Source organism: Triticum aestivum, chromosome 2B (assembly GCF_018294505.1).
Source record: "Triticum aestivum cultivar Chinese Spring chromosome 2B, IWGSC CS RefSeq v2.1, whole genome shotgun sequence".
In the NCBI taxonomy this organism is placed as follows: Eukaryota; Viridiplantae; Streptophyta; class Magnoliopsida; order Poales; family Poaceae; genus Triticum; species Triticum aestivum.
In genome coordinates this window covers 587662596-587678265 of record NC_057798.1, presented here as the reverse complement: position 1 = coordinate 587678265, position 15670 = coordinate 587662596, and positions in this window count along the sequence as shown.

The window sequence follows — 15670 nt, the reverse complement described above, 5'->3', positions numbered from 1 at the left end:
CTCTGGCGACCACCGCTCTCCGCCTCCACTTGCGAGGTCGATTCCGACGCCATCTGACCACCCCTAGCTATGCTACGGGTACAGGCAGGTGCGCCTCCATCCCCTCTCTCGATCCCTTCCTCTCGTTTTGGCCAAGGAGCCCTCGTCGCCGGCGTGTGCTCCGGCGAAGCCGTGACCTCCTCTGTTTCTTTCTCCCTCTCCCCGTCACCTAACTAGCAGGGCCCGCTAGTCAGCCACTATGTACGCGCGTGAAGCGGTACGAGTGGTGGCGCCCCGAGGCTTTACGCCTTCGACGTCACCCGCCCTAGTTTGTTTTATTTAACTTCAAATTCATATATATTCCAGAGAGCTTCAAACAGCTATAACTCTTCAACCATAAGTCCAAATGAATTGTTTCTTTTTGCATTGTGTTCTTTGCAAAGAAATCTAGCACCCCTCCATAAATGAGATTTTTCTGTGCTGTCTAGATTTTCTGGTGATTTTCAGAAGGGTTCTTGATATGTGTTTAAAAACATTTTCAGAGGGTGAGGCTTGTCTTGAGGATCACCAGAAGGCTTGTGAACCTCATCTGCACTAAGGCAAGCCACATCAACATTTTCATGGTGCCATTTCAATATCTATGATTTTCTTACTTGAATGAAAGATTTAATCCATGCATTTAATAACGATTATGTTATTTATATTCTGTTAAGTACTTGTTTTAGTTAATATGCTTGATTTACAGAATGTTTGAAACTAACTTAGTTGGTAAAGAGACTAGGATTTATTTGTGGCGATGAAAGACTAATATTGTTATGCATATGAGTAATTACTTGAAGTTATTTTTTTGCATGAGTAAAATAATAAAATTTGCTAGAAAATATTTTATTTAAAGTGAGGTTTAACCTAACCAGAAAAGTGGCATGAGTTATTGATGTTTATGTTTAGTGTGAATATAGTTGAATCAGTCATTTTTGTTAATATGTGATGCATATGTAGTGTTGCATTTTCATGGCATGCAATGACACCGGTCGTTTTTACTTTAAGTTGAACCTGAATATAACTCAACTTGAATATATCGTTGGCCGGGTCATGGTTCCACTGAATCGAGTTTTTCCCAGTGTAACCACATTTGCCTTTATGGGAAGGCCTTGATTCAGTCCGTTGTCATGCCTCTGGTCGGTGCCTCCAACTAGGGAAGGTTATGGGCATGCTTACCCTGGCCCGGTAAGCAGACATAACCTTGTGTGCCCGTTTTTGAGATTATGGTACCGGGTCCCCTTGTGGGATCGTTTTGGCCACGACAGTGGTTGTTGTGTCTTTGGTAGACACGGGGCCACCCAGGACTAGCCCGGTGGGGATTGAGTCGGAGTGGCCGGGAGGTGTCATGGCAATGGAGGGGTTTCATCGGAATGTCGTTGGTCCACCCGAATAGGAGTACGAGGCCATGGGTTCCGTGGTGTGGGTACAGTGTGCAACCTCTCCAGAGTGTAATAATCTATCGATAGCCGAGTCCACGGTTACGGACACGCTCGTAGTAAGTTACACCATGGGTCAACGTTTAATAAATTTTGCACACTAAGTTATGAACTTTGCACTGTTGATGATGGTGGGAAGGCCATCGAGATGTTCAAGACCAAGTATTGGTCGTGTTTGTGATCGCCGTAAGGATCACGGGATACCCCTAGTCGATACCACGATGGTGGTACGTGTGTGATCCAAGAACGAACACGGTTGGTAAGCCAGTCCCGAGGGACTTTTATCACCAGAGCATGATCATAGCATGTTGGAACATTATTGCATCATTAATTGGTTAATTATCATGATATTGTTTGTCATTATGATTATGCCTATTGTGAGCTTGCAAGTACATTCCATGTACTGACCTGGCGTGTCATGCCAGATTTCAGGAAAGTCTCGTTGGAAGGGAGTGCTGCTCGAGTCTAGATCGTGTCCACATCGGTGTCCCTGTGCTATGGAGTTTCCGCTACGACGTTGTTCCGCTGCGCGTAGTTGTTATGATCGAGGCCCCTTTTTTGTTCACTAAATAATGTACATATTGTTCAGCCGCACCATGTGTGCCGCTTGGCCTCGACACCTGTTGTAATATAAACTATGATCCGCTAGCATCAATAAAGCGGTTGTTTTCTGTACCAAGATGTTGTGTGTTGCCAGAAGACATGGTCTCTGGGCTGGCAATGCATGGTAAACCGGTCGCTCTGAGTCGGGGTGCCACAATCTATAAGCAAAAGTACCGAAAGGGCAAGTAAAAGTGGTCTTTTCCTGATCATCTTTTGACATAGGTATTTGAGAGAAACCAGAATAACCATCTAGAAAGCAAAAATGTGTATGTTTGGATAGTCTTTCTAGCATTTGATCAATAAAAGGTAGAGGGTAATGATCTTTTCTAGTAGCTTTGTTTAATTTGCGAAAATCAATTACCATTCTATAACCTATAACAATTCTTTGTGGAATCAATTCATTCTTATCATTAGGAACAACAGTAATACCTCCCTTCTTAGGGACACAATGAACAGGACTTACCCATCTACTATCAGCAACTAGTAGAGTGCCTGTGCATTGCCACGGGCTTTTAAAATGTTTTGCTGAAGTTATATAAACATAATGCATGTTGAATTTCACATCTCGAAAAAAGATAGCATGGATGGGTAATAATTTAAGTACACTTAACTTGCAATATATATTGATTAATAAAAGGCAATTTAACGATGTATACATATATAGCAATTATCCAACTAAAAATCTGTTACAAATTAAGATCTACTTGATGCGCTTAAGAAATTCTCGCACAATATCAGGAATGTTGTCTACCCAGTTTTTTAGGTTACTTCCCCAGGCTTATCTTGACCTCAGCCACTTTCTCATCGCACCCACCCGCCTCACTTTCGCACCCCTCACCCTCTGTGTTCCTGTGCCGACAAGGCCGACAATACATAGACGATGAAAGTGAATGTCATGAACTACATTCTTCCTCATCACGCTACCCAAATAGATCTTTCTAATATAGTTCCCCCAATTTTTTATATTTATGTAGTGGATCGGGATGGATTGTGCATCCCTTTAAACACTGCCGCCACCTCCGCCACCTGAGATCTCTCGTACCCCGCATTCAGATCCACTAATCCCCTGCCCGTTCTCAGCCATCGATGACCCGCCTCTCGTTCTTCTTCTTCCTCCAAGCACCGCTGCTTTTTTATTTAACCACTCTGTCAACCCGCCCACCTCTCCCTGCCTAACCACCTGCCACCACAGGCTAAACCCATGTGTTGCTATGGGCAACTATGCATATAAATGAATCAAACAAATGATTAAGGTTGTCTCCAAAGTCGAAGCTAATTTCTTCCTAATATCTCCGGGAGTGTTCGAACATGAAACTAATGTCGAACAGGCTCCCAAAAATTAAACTGTCAGGGCTTTCGCCAACAAGTGGATACAACCAAAAAAATCCACCCCACCATGCACCATTCTCTTTTCCTACCACACCCTCCACATCCCACTCAGTTTCCCAATGTGGCGGGCATTTCACGCTGGAGCCCTCTCCTTTAAAACCAGATGATGCTCATCTCACCTTCGCAAGGGTGCCCTCTATCCTTAACACCATACTTTCCCATGGACCACATCGTACTTCCCCATGGACTGCCAAGGAGTCTCCCACCAACCGACCCATTGTCTGCACAGATCCTCCCTCCCTGCGTGCCATGGCTTCTCACTATTGGCTTCCCTCGACGTCATGTCCCTCACCTTGCTCTCACCATCATGTCCCCTCCCCTCCACGGTGTCACCCGTCGCTCCTCTCCCCTCAGGGCATCCCAGGACAATTCCCCATGCCAAAGAGTGCACACCATTGTAGCCAAGGAGACCACCACGGCGACACAACCTGCTGGTCGTCACAACGCACACCTTCTATGAGTATGATGACCACAACCAGGTCCTGAGCTTATGTTTCCATTCTTTTATCTAGTAACAATAAACTTAAAACATTGATACAAAATGTAATCCACAACATGTCACTTGTGGCTTATTTGTTTAAATGTCACTCCGTATTACTGTTAAGACCAAATCACAAATAATGTTATGACAAAATCATGTGGGCTCTTCTTCACCCAACTCGAAATAAATACTACCCTCCCTGTTGCAATTTACCTATCGCATAGGCTTCACATTTTTCAAAATTTGAATTTACTCAGGGAATTTGATCAACAAAATGTATCTTACATGTCACAAAATCTATCATCAAATTCGTATTACAAAAGCCTCCAATGGTATAATTTTAATGACATATAACACACATATTATCGATTAAGTTTAGTGGTCAAATTTAAATCACAGAGAGAGTATACACACTACTTTTTCTTACAAAATTCAGTCTATGAAAACATATTCTCTTCTCCTTGCAATCCATCTCCTCGGCTTTGCCACAAGTTTCAGTGTAGGCAATAAAAGCCACACTTTAAAATGAAAATAAGACATTAAACAAATGGAGTTGAATGGTGCTACCTCTGCTCTGCACTACAACGGGTTCTGCCTTTGCCATACGTGACACTTGCTGCAACATCACAACAAATGCTCTGTGAGGTAGCAATCATAGAAACATCTGTCAGAAGGGTTAAATGATGTTTTTGTTGAAACTTGTATGCATATCATTGACATATTTCAATGGGCATACAGTACTTGCCATGTGTTACATCAAAACATATCACCACAAAATCTGCCCTCCTCCCCGTCCGTCCTTCTGTGCGCCATCGCGACAGGGACTTAGACTTTGTGCTTCTCGTCTTGATTCAACGGAAAAGTAATTTATCTCTGTTAGAGCATAAATGCTTAGATGACATCTGTCGGGAATATACCCCGCGGTATGACCCGTCCGGAAGTATGACCCGGCTGGGACTTGGTGTTTCATTGGTGACCTGACAGATTATAAGTGACTCGCCATGTTTCGCCACCTCTGAGCTGCCCCTTCGGTCATGCCGGATCTGCTGCTTCGAGCCGCCCTTCGCCACTGGGCCTCAGTCGCCGCAGCGACCCTGCCTCGTTGCCCTGAGACACCGTCGGGGCCCGCGTCCACAGCCTCGCATCTGCCTTGAGCCCTGTCGTGGCCACCCTCGAGCCTCCACCTACAAACTGCCACGCCAAGAGCTGCCGCCCTGCTGCCGCCTCACTCTGCCTCGTGGGGGTCTCATTGAGTAATCGTTCCTCCATGACTCGGCCGCCCCCACCGAGTTGTCGTTCCACGCCCTTGCGACCGCTCTGCCTGCATCGCACCTTGCTGCTCCTAGCACGCCCGCACACACCACGTGCCGGGTCTGCTACCCCCTCGGTCGCCTCTGCCTACAAGCCTGGTCTGACCCGGAAGGGAAGGAAGAGCCAGCCTTGGTCACATCTGTTTTTTCCCCAGAATTGCTCAAATCCATCTCGGGGACGGACGCGCCACGTTTGTTGCCAAGCTCGCCCCGCGCGTGGCCGAGCCGCCGGCGCCCCTCCATCTCTTTCAAACCACCCTGGCTTCTGGTCTGGGCCGCATGAGCACCCCCGTCATCAGGCCTGCCACTTTTGAGATCAACCCGTCACCTCTAGCGTGGTTGATCCCCACCGGCTGACTCCAGCTTGCCGCGTCGGGATTGCTTTGACCCGATTCGCCACCCAGAGGCGCCGGACCCGTGAGCCGCCGTTGCTCACCTCTGCCTGAGCTGCTCCGCACCCTGAGCCGATGCCCAGCCTCTGCCTCAACAACAACAGCGTCGAGCCACCTCCAACTGCGCTTGTGCCGACCCGCTCGCCGGTCAGCCGCCGCGTCCACCTCAGCTGGCTTCTGTCTTGAGCCGCTGCTATGAGCCGCCCGTACCAGCCTCGCCTCCAGCAGGCGCCATGGCACGCCGCGCCTGCTCCAAGCTACTTCCAAAGCCTCTCGCGTTTCTGCATGCGTGCCGTCTTTACCCCTGCGCTGGCTCTGTCATGCTTCAGCCGCTCTCGCGGTCCCGAGTCGTCGTGGTTGCTGAGAGCCGCCCTGGACTTACCTCAAGTCGCCATTGCCTCCGTGGTGAGCTGTTGTGGCACGTTGAGCCGCCCTCCGCTGCTGTGGCCCGCGGTCCCGCAGCAAGCCGCCGTCGTTGTGCCATTGATCTGAGCCGCCTCGTCGGCTTACATCGTTGTAAGTTGCCGCAGATCCTACTCTACAATGACTGCGGTCGCCTCAACCCGGCCGGGTAGCAATTCTGCCATTGTGGTCACGCGTGTGGCCTCAGTCCGTCAGCCACCCCCGATGCCTGTGAGTCGGCCTCGCCCCGTATAAACGTCGCTTCTACCACTATGCCGAGCCGTCTCCTCCGTTACGGCCCTGTGCCGAACCCTCGCCATGGAGCAACCTCGAAAGCCAGACAAGACTCCACCGTCCATGACCCGGATTCACCTTCACGAAGCCGGTCCGGATTCGCCTTCGCCGAGTCACCACTGTGACCTGCCCGGCCGCGGGCCTCCTCACCAGGAGCTGCGTCAAGCCTCCATTGGGATTCCTTGGTCTCACTTCTCCCACTACAAGAAAGACACATTCGTGACATTTTGGGCCGAACGAATTTTTTTTCTCATACTTATGACACTTCTATGACGATAATTGTGACAGAACCCGGTATCATCAAAGATGTGGTGGGCTCCTACTTCTGTGACAAAAAATCATGACAAAAAATGGGATTTTCGTCCTGGGCGGGCCGGAAACGCAGCAGCATGACATTCTTTGGGCCGTCCATGATGGAAAAAATCGTGGTAGAAGCGAGGGCGAGGAAAATATCAGGGTGTTCCCGGTTACAGTGGGTGGTCGGGGCCGAGCGATGCATGGAGGTTTGCGCGTTTCTCTCGTACATGCCCGCGCGTGGGTGCAAGGCGTTGGGCTCTAACTGAACCCGAGCGATTGCACTGCAGGCTACGCGTCACTGAACCCGAGCGATTGATCGATGGTTGTTAACTGAACCCGATCGAGCGATTCCTTCGCTACTGCTGCTAACTGAAGCCGATCGATGCTGCCTCTGGATGAACAGTGAGGGTTGCTGGGGGGGGTGTTGGATGAATAGTTCCCGGTGGGGGTGGATGAACAGGACCCCTTGGTGTTGCCTCTGGATGAACAGGACCCCGATTCATCGAGCCGGTTGGGGCTGGATGAACAGGACCCCATGGAGGGCTGGATGAACAGGACGACCCCGTGGAGGGATGGATGAACAGTAGACAGTGGAGGGCTGGATGAACAGTAGCCCGTGGAGGGGTGGTTGAACAAGAGCCCGTGGAGAGGGCTGGTTGAACAGTAGCCAGTGGAGTAGCGCGGTGAATGCTGGATGAACAGTATCCTATGGAGTACCGTTTTGCGGTACGCCACACCCCTCCCGATGAACATGACCCCCGTTTCGACTGTAGCGCTCCAACACAAGTCCATTTCCTCCGTTTTGTGGTACGTCACTGTCACAGCCCTAGAATTTGCTTGTTATTAGTTGCATTAAGGCATTCATGTCATCATGTTTACTTTTTACAGAAAGTTGAAATGGGGATGACAAACCCTAGCACCAAAAATTAAATCAAATAGGGTCAACCATAAGTCTTTTCAATAAACCCAAAATGCCTTTAAAAATGTTCATCATTTTTAGAAAAGGTTAAAACCTCTGACAAAAATGATGCACATGTTTCAAGGTCATTCATGGATTTGAGAATTAAATCATATCATATTTGAATTTGGGCATTTAAACTCTATAAATAATTTAATTGCTCAAATAATGCTGAATTTAAATGTGGGACACTGGAATAATCCATAGAGTGTCCACAAATTATTGCAGCATTTTACAAAATTCTTTAGTATTTTTACTAAAGCCAAAACAGCAGCAGAAAAAGAGAAAACAGAAACAAATAAAAGAGGGAAGGCCACTGGGCCACTTACCTGGACCTACCTGGCCCAACTCCAGCTGGCGGCCCAGCCCATCAGGCAAAGCGGATGTCTTCAACCTCTGCCAGTAGGCAGAGGCGTGTCGACGCGCGCGCGATCGCCGTGGCCAGCTCCCTGCCTGCTTCCTCCTTCCCCGGACCCATTCGAGCGCCACGGAGACGCCTAGCACCACGTTGCACCTCTCCCCTCTCTCCCCTGGACCCCTTCCCCTCCTCTGCTCTCCGTGTGGCACCACAGAACACACCCGCCGCCGCCGACGAGCACCACCACGGCCACCCGCCTCCACACTCCTCTCTGACGCGCCAAGAAGCTCCGCCGCTGACCTATACACCGTCCCCGCCAAGCCACACGAGCGGACGCGCCCTGCAGCGGCTTCCCTAACCTCTTCTTCAAGCTTCGGCCGCCGAGATCGCCGGCGACCGTGTGCCCTCCCTGACGCCTCCCCGAGTTCGTCCTCCGCCCCGTTGAAACCTCTGTGAGCTCCTGCCACTAACCCCTCTCTTCCCCGTGTTATTTGCACCATGTAGCCACCGATCCCACCGGAGCCGTGAGCTCGGTTCCGCCGGCCAACTCGCCACCATGGCCACAGCCACCACACTTTGCGTCCGAGCACACCACTGTGCTCGGCACGTTCTCATGAGCCCGTAGCCACCTGCAGCGCCTCCTTCCGAGCTCTGTAGCGCCACCCCGAGAATGCCCGAGCTGCTACAGCCGCTAAACCTCGTCGCCGACCACTTTTCCGGCCACCCCAGCTCACCCCGTTTGCACCGTTGGATGCGCGGGATCACCAGCAGCTCGTAGATGCTCTCCATCGTCGATTTGGGCGCCGGAGGAGCGAACCCGAGCCCATCCGCCGCACCTGTCATCACCGGCGTCGAGCCGCCGGCGTGTTAGCCACAGTTGACCAGGGGTTTGACCTCTCCTGGCTCAATGACAGGTGGGGTCACCCCGCTAACTAACCGAGATTAGGGTTAACTAAACCTAGTTTAGCTACTGACACGCGGGACCCACTGATCTGTTTGACCTGGGCTGCCCGTTGACTCGCTTACGTCATGCTGACGTAGTGCTGACGCAGTAAATCCTTTTCTGGATTTATTTTTATATAGGAAATTCCAGAAATTGATAGTAACTTCAAAAATTCATAGTAATTCAACCGTACCTCAGATTGAAATAAGTTATATATGAAAAATGATCAGAAAAATCCAATCTATCCATCTATACCATTTTCATGCATGTTAGAACAACTTATAGCTGCTGATTAGCACAAATCATATAAATGGCATTTTAATATCCACATATGGAGTTTGAATTTGAATCTTGGATTCAAACCAACTTCATTTAATCTGGTTGCTAGTTGCATTAGCTCAAACTACAGCATATTGTCATGTCACACTCATGCATCATATTGTTGCATTGCATTGATTGTGTTCTTTCTCTGTTGCCGGTGGTTGTCCCCTCTCGGTAGACGTTGCTTCGACGATGTGATCGATAACACCGATGAAGAGCTATACTATCTTCGGAAGTTTCAGGCAAGCAAAACCCCCTTGTTCATTCCGATACAATCCCACTCTCTTGCTTCTGCTCTCTTTTACTGCATTAGGACAACCACGATACATGTGTTACATGCTGCAGTAGTTGAACCCCTTTCCTTTGCATGACCTGTCATTGCCACAGTAAATAGATGAAACCCACTAGCATGAGTAGGAGTTGTTTGAGCCCTGATGTGCCTACTCATTCATGCTTGTTTGTCATGCCTGCTACTGCCTAGAGTTGAGTCAGGTCTGATTCATCGGGAATGAATTGGAAAGTGGTGAACATGTCCTACTATGTGTGAGCTAAGTGTGTGAACACGATTTGGTAAAGGTAGCGGTGAGAGGCCATGTAGGAGTACATGGTGGGTTGTCTCATTGAAGCCGTCCTCAGGAATTGAGTTCTGTGTTTGTGATCCATGAACAGCTACTACCACGCATTGGAATGTTTAAGTGCCCCTCTCGACTTATTAATCAACCTGATCTCTGTCCAGGAGTTGCAACTAGTTTCTGGTGTTTGTAGGTAGTGTTAGTAGTCTACCAAGTGGCACCTGGTACAGGTGGGCTTGGGACAGACTAGGCACAGTGGCACGGTGTACCAAGTGGCACCCGGATGGTGGGCTTGGGAACCCTGCTCACATCGTTTGGGGCCGTGAGCGACACCCCGGCCGGATCTCCTTGCGGATGGAACCCGAATAGGCGATAAACCTGGACGAGAGACTTGTGTGGTTAGTCAGGCCGTGGCCGACTCCCTCGCCCGGCTTCCTCTTGAAGGTTGCCGAGGTACATGACGTGTACAGGGCGATAAGTGGCGAGAGCGTGTGTGAAGAAGTACACCCCTGCAGGGTTATCATTATCTATTCGAATAGCCGGATTCCTCGGATATGGAAACTTGGACCCCTTGCATAGTTCATAGACAAGTGAAAGTGGATACTCTAAAATATGCAAGATAAGTGTGAGTGCTATGGATGGCGTTCTCGTAGGGGGACGGGAGCGGATCCATAGTGGCGTATTGATATGGTGAATATGTGGACTCGTGTGTGCCACCTCAAAAGAGTTACTTGCAGTCGTAGTTCAGGATAGCCACCGAGTCAAAGCTGGCTTGCTGCAGTCAAACTCCACCATCCCCTTTGTTGATAATAATGCATATGTAGATAGTTCTGATGTAAGTCTTGCTGGGTACATTTGTACTCACGTTTGCCTATTTTATGTTTTTGCAGAGAGACTTCAGTCTCGCTAGTAGTTCCGCTTGGACTTTGACGTTTAGCTTGTTACCTCAGCTACGATCTTGTGCCCTCGGCAGGATCTGGTAGATAGTCAGGCTTCTCAGCCTTTTTCTTTTGTAGATGTCTGTACTCAAACATGTTTAGCTTCCGCTTGTGCTTGACTTGTTTGCTCTGAATGTCGGGTCGTGAGACCCCTGTTTGTAATATCTCACTCCTCGGAGCCTATTGAATAAAATATTTGAGTTGTAGAGTCATGTTGTGATGCCATGTTGTATTTGCACATATCGAGCATATTGTGTGTATGTTATTGAAATGCTTGGTATGTGTGGGATCTGACTATCTAGTTGTTTATCCTTAGTAGCCTCTCTTACCGGGAAATGTCTCCTAGTGATTCCACTGAGCCATGGTAGCTTGCTACTGCTCCGGAACACTTAGGCTGGCCGGCATGTGTCCTTCTTCGTTCATGTGTCTGTCCCTTTGGGGAAATGTCACGCGATGAATACCAGAGTCCTGTTAGCCCGCTACAGCCCGGTTCACCGGAGTCCTGCTAGCCCAGTGCTACAGCCTGGATTCACTCGCTGATGACCGACACGTTTGATGCTGGGTCATGGATGCCTGTCCCTGTAAGTTTGTGCCACTTTGGGTTTACGACTAGCCATGTCAGCCCGGGCTCCTTATCATATGGATGCTAGCGACGCTATCATATATGTGTGCCAAAAGGCGCAAACGGTCCCGAGCAAAGGTAAGGCGACACCCGTGGGGATACCGTGCGTGAGGCCGCAAAGTGATATGAGGTGTTACATGCTAGATCGATGTGGCATTGAGTCGGGGTCCTGACAGCTTTGGTATCAGAGCTTGACTGCCTGTAGGATTACCAAGCCAAACTGGTCGAAGTTGAGTCTAGAAATTCTTTAGTTATATGTAGGGGAATTGATTGTGGGATGGAATGTGAGGCTCTTTTTACTCCTTATACCTTATGCCCTTCTTATCTGAGTCGTCGTATCTTTCCTACGGGGTTAAGAAACTAGGCTTCTCATCTTTCTATCAGGATCACGTGTTACTAATCCGTAGACTTATAGGATTGTTGGTTTCAAGCCTCAGTCAAGTTCCTACTACTTCCGTATGTTAATTGTTGATCTCGAAACCTTGATATTGTGCTTTTGAGTGGTGATGCCACCATTTTTGTAGCATGTCTAAATTCTTTTGAGCATTTACAGCCGTTATGCTGTCCGAGTCATCCCAGGTTTCTAAATAGTCTGATGCATTTGCAAATCCCTTCTTACCGTTCCGATGTTCCTTTGGGCCAGGTTAATCACACTAATTGCTGAGTTGAGGTATTCTTTTACCTCGACATATATGTTGGAGTTAATATTATGACCCTAGGTGTCTTAGGGGATCATCTAGTAATCTAGCTATGATTTGTGTCCCAGTGTGATGACTCTGGCCTTTATTCCCGAAAGCATCCCGTGATGCCACTTAGTAGTAGGTATTCTACTTCTGGTTTCTGAACCCGAGATTCACACTACTTATTTCATGTTGATAGTGTTTGCTAGTTACTTTAGGAAATTAGTAACCTTTGCATTAGTCCTCGAGGTCCGTGGTATTTCCTTCTTCCAAATACTATGAACCACTTACGGCAGATGTTTGTTGGATCAAAAGATCACAACCGGAGTGCTCTCGATGGGTTCTCCATTCATAATTGTGATTCTGCCAGTTCTACCTTTCTGCATGGGTTATCTGGAAGAAACCTGTTGAACTTGGTTCGACATATTAATCTATGCATCCACAACTCAGAAAATCATATGTTCCTTTGAGTTGTCCCTCTTTAGTTGTCTTCCGACCCCCGTCTATCGATTGATAGTCAAGAGTATGCGTGCATTCGTTCATCGATGCCTATTACTCTTGTGGTCCGTCAAGCCATTCTATTCTAGAATGACTAGAAGAAACAAACTCCAGTACCTCGTCCATATCCAGGATTGGGTGAAAGCAATTGTATTCCGCAGATCAAATGCCAATCCAGCTTTTGCTCTGTTCTACCTTGAAGTGTTACCATCTTTATGTCAAGAATGTCATGAGAATTGCACCACCTCTTATGAATTCTTGACGGAGTGATACTTCTCGCCATCATTATTCATTCCTCGGTCCCGTGTTGTTGTAAGCGAAATGCCGACAAGTGAACTGTGATGTGTGAAATCAATACTCCTAGCAACCTCATTGCTTGGTAGTTAATGGACAATATTCTCATTCTTAGCGTGTTGGTTATTAAATCATCATTCTAAGATTGATCGTGCTACCTAGTCCTTATTTCCTGTGCACTTTTCGATCAATGAGTTAGGATAGTGCCAATCCTTGCTTATTTGATCATATCATCTTGCCTGAGAAGCAAGATTGTTCTTGAGCTTAGTAACATACCAGTGGTTCGTGATTTTCCGAATATCTTCTCGGAAGTATTACCAGGTTGTCCCCTGACTGTTATGTTGAGCTCGTGATCAAGTTGGTTTTCCAATAAATCACTTTTCTCCAAGAATCTGTGTTGGATACCCCTGAGCTAGTTGGTTAAGCTAAACAACAACTTGGAGAGTTGGAAGATGAAAGCTTGTCCGACTTAGTTCATTCTAAGGGATATCTTGTATGTGTATTGAAGAAAGATGTTATCTTCATTGGTTGATCCTCGTGGTCAATTGTTGGATCTATTGTCTTATCGAAACTTTGATTTGAGTATGGGCTATCATCAAATCAAATCAGAACCAACGATGTTCGTAATGTTGTCTTACTCGTGGTTTTTCCTCGAGCATACCCCATTATATCTTTGGTCTGTCCAATGCTATCACCGTGTTCACATAATTGTGGAACTCCAATTATATGGAAACCTGGATGAATTGTTGTTGAGCCCATCAGCAAGATTGTTATCTTCTCCATGATCCGTGTTGAACATCTGGCTAGTACTAGAAACTTGTATAAGCATTATCTTCATGACCCGTTCGTGAAGCATATGTTTGGACGAAAGAAGTGAGTCCCTCTAATTCATGTGCACTTGATGGAAGTTGCCACCATGAATTTGAGAAGGCTTGTTTTACCTCCTCTGGAATCATTCCAAGTCAGCCATGCACATGTGAAGTACTCTATGGTTTGGTAGGTTGGCCGCCTCCATTCTATATGTGTTTCCTAGCACACCAAGCCACTGACTGACTTGTTCAAGGAGAAGAAGTTCCTTCATAATAGCTAATCCGGACTTATGCAAGGACTTTGATATCCTCGATGATGGTTCCCCACCTAAACTCGGTAGTGTATTATTGTAAGACTACCATGTGGTCATGCTTGTCTGGGACAGCGTGTTCACATGTTTGTAGCGGAACCTGCTCATGTTTTGGAGCTTGCTATTGTAGTTCATTTCCCGAGAATCTCGCAACGTCATCTCGTCGGTTTGTGTTGCAAACTTTCATTTTCTCCCTAGACTCGATGAGTCTGGATTATTCTGACACCAACCAGATCTGAATCTCAGGCAGATATGATGGTTGGACCTTTTCCCAAGAACTATAATATTGGCCTCTCCGTAACCGGTAAGTGGACGTCGTGGCCAATACACCCAGCCGGAAGACCTACTATTGTAGTTTCTTGATTGAGAAAGTTGGCCACCTCCCCATAAGGATTTCGTAGGATTTACTCCCTAGTCGTTCCTTATGGATTTTTGTGTTTCCGAAGCCCAACCTTTTACTTGATGCTCTAGATATCAAACCATATCTATGAATGGGTTACACTAGTACATCAAGGAGAACATTAGAAGCGGAGTGCTAAATGTCTCTCGGTCGATCTTCCAGATTTTGTTCCCCTTGGCCTCGCTAAGGTGAAATCTGAGAAGGTGTTGTCTTCCTTTGCATCTGCATTGTCCATCACTATTCATCATGGTGGTATGTTGTGTTGCCAGGATCCTTGACACGGATGTTGGTAAAACCTTGATGAATATGGAAATGCTCAAGTTCTTGAGAGCACGCGCAAGCGCTAGGTGTTATCATCGGCACTAACTGGGTTTGCTCTCAGCTTCCTCGGTTATGCTATAACTTCTCAAACAGTGGACTCACTCTCTACTGTTGAGCTTCTCCCCAGTTACTAAAATCATTCCTTGTGTTGTTTTCAACAAGGTAATCCACATCGTCTATTCTAGTATGAGTACGCCATTCTACCGAACCCCCTCCAAACAATCGCTCGAGAATTGCCCTAAGCTGGTTTAGAGAGTCTCAATGATCTCTATATCAAAGGTAATTCTTTTTGCCACTCAAGGTAATAATCCACGAATCACCCTCCTCTAGGATGTCTCGCTAAGGTATCATGGCAAATCAACTCCTCGCTACATTGACAACCATTCACCACCCTCTTAAGTATGGAATTGTTGTCTACCTAGTGAACCCTCGTCATCTGTTCCACTCCATCCTTTGGATATGTGCTTCGTGTCTCAGCTCGAGAGATGTTATTATGACTCACCCCGTGAGTTGATCCTAAGTTATTTGATCTTTGAGAAGAGCGATTCTTCTATACTTTTCCCTTTCTTCTTGTTGTCATGTTGGATGGAGTTCTCAGAGCAAGATGTCGAGACAAAGATGGTGACCGAATCAACGTTCTTATGAAGTGCAACCTGGATCATGAAGATTGTGTTGGTCTTGTACCCACTCTATCTTCTTACCTCACGTCTTGAATCTCGGGACGAGATTCTTGTTTAGTGGGGGTGAGTTGTCACAGCCCTAGAATTTGCTTGTTATTAGTTGCATTAAGGCATTCATGTCATCATGTTTACTTTTTACAGAAAGTTGAAATGGGGATGACAAACCCTAGCACCAAAAATTAAATCAAATAGGGTCAACCATAAGTCTTTTCAATAAACCCAAAATGCCTTTAAAAATGTTCATCATTTTTAGAAAAGGTTAAAACCTCTGACAAAAATGATGCACATGTTTCAAGGTCATTCATGGATTTGAGAATTAAATCATATCATATTTGAATTT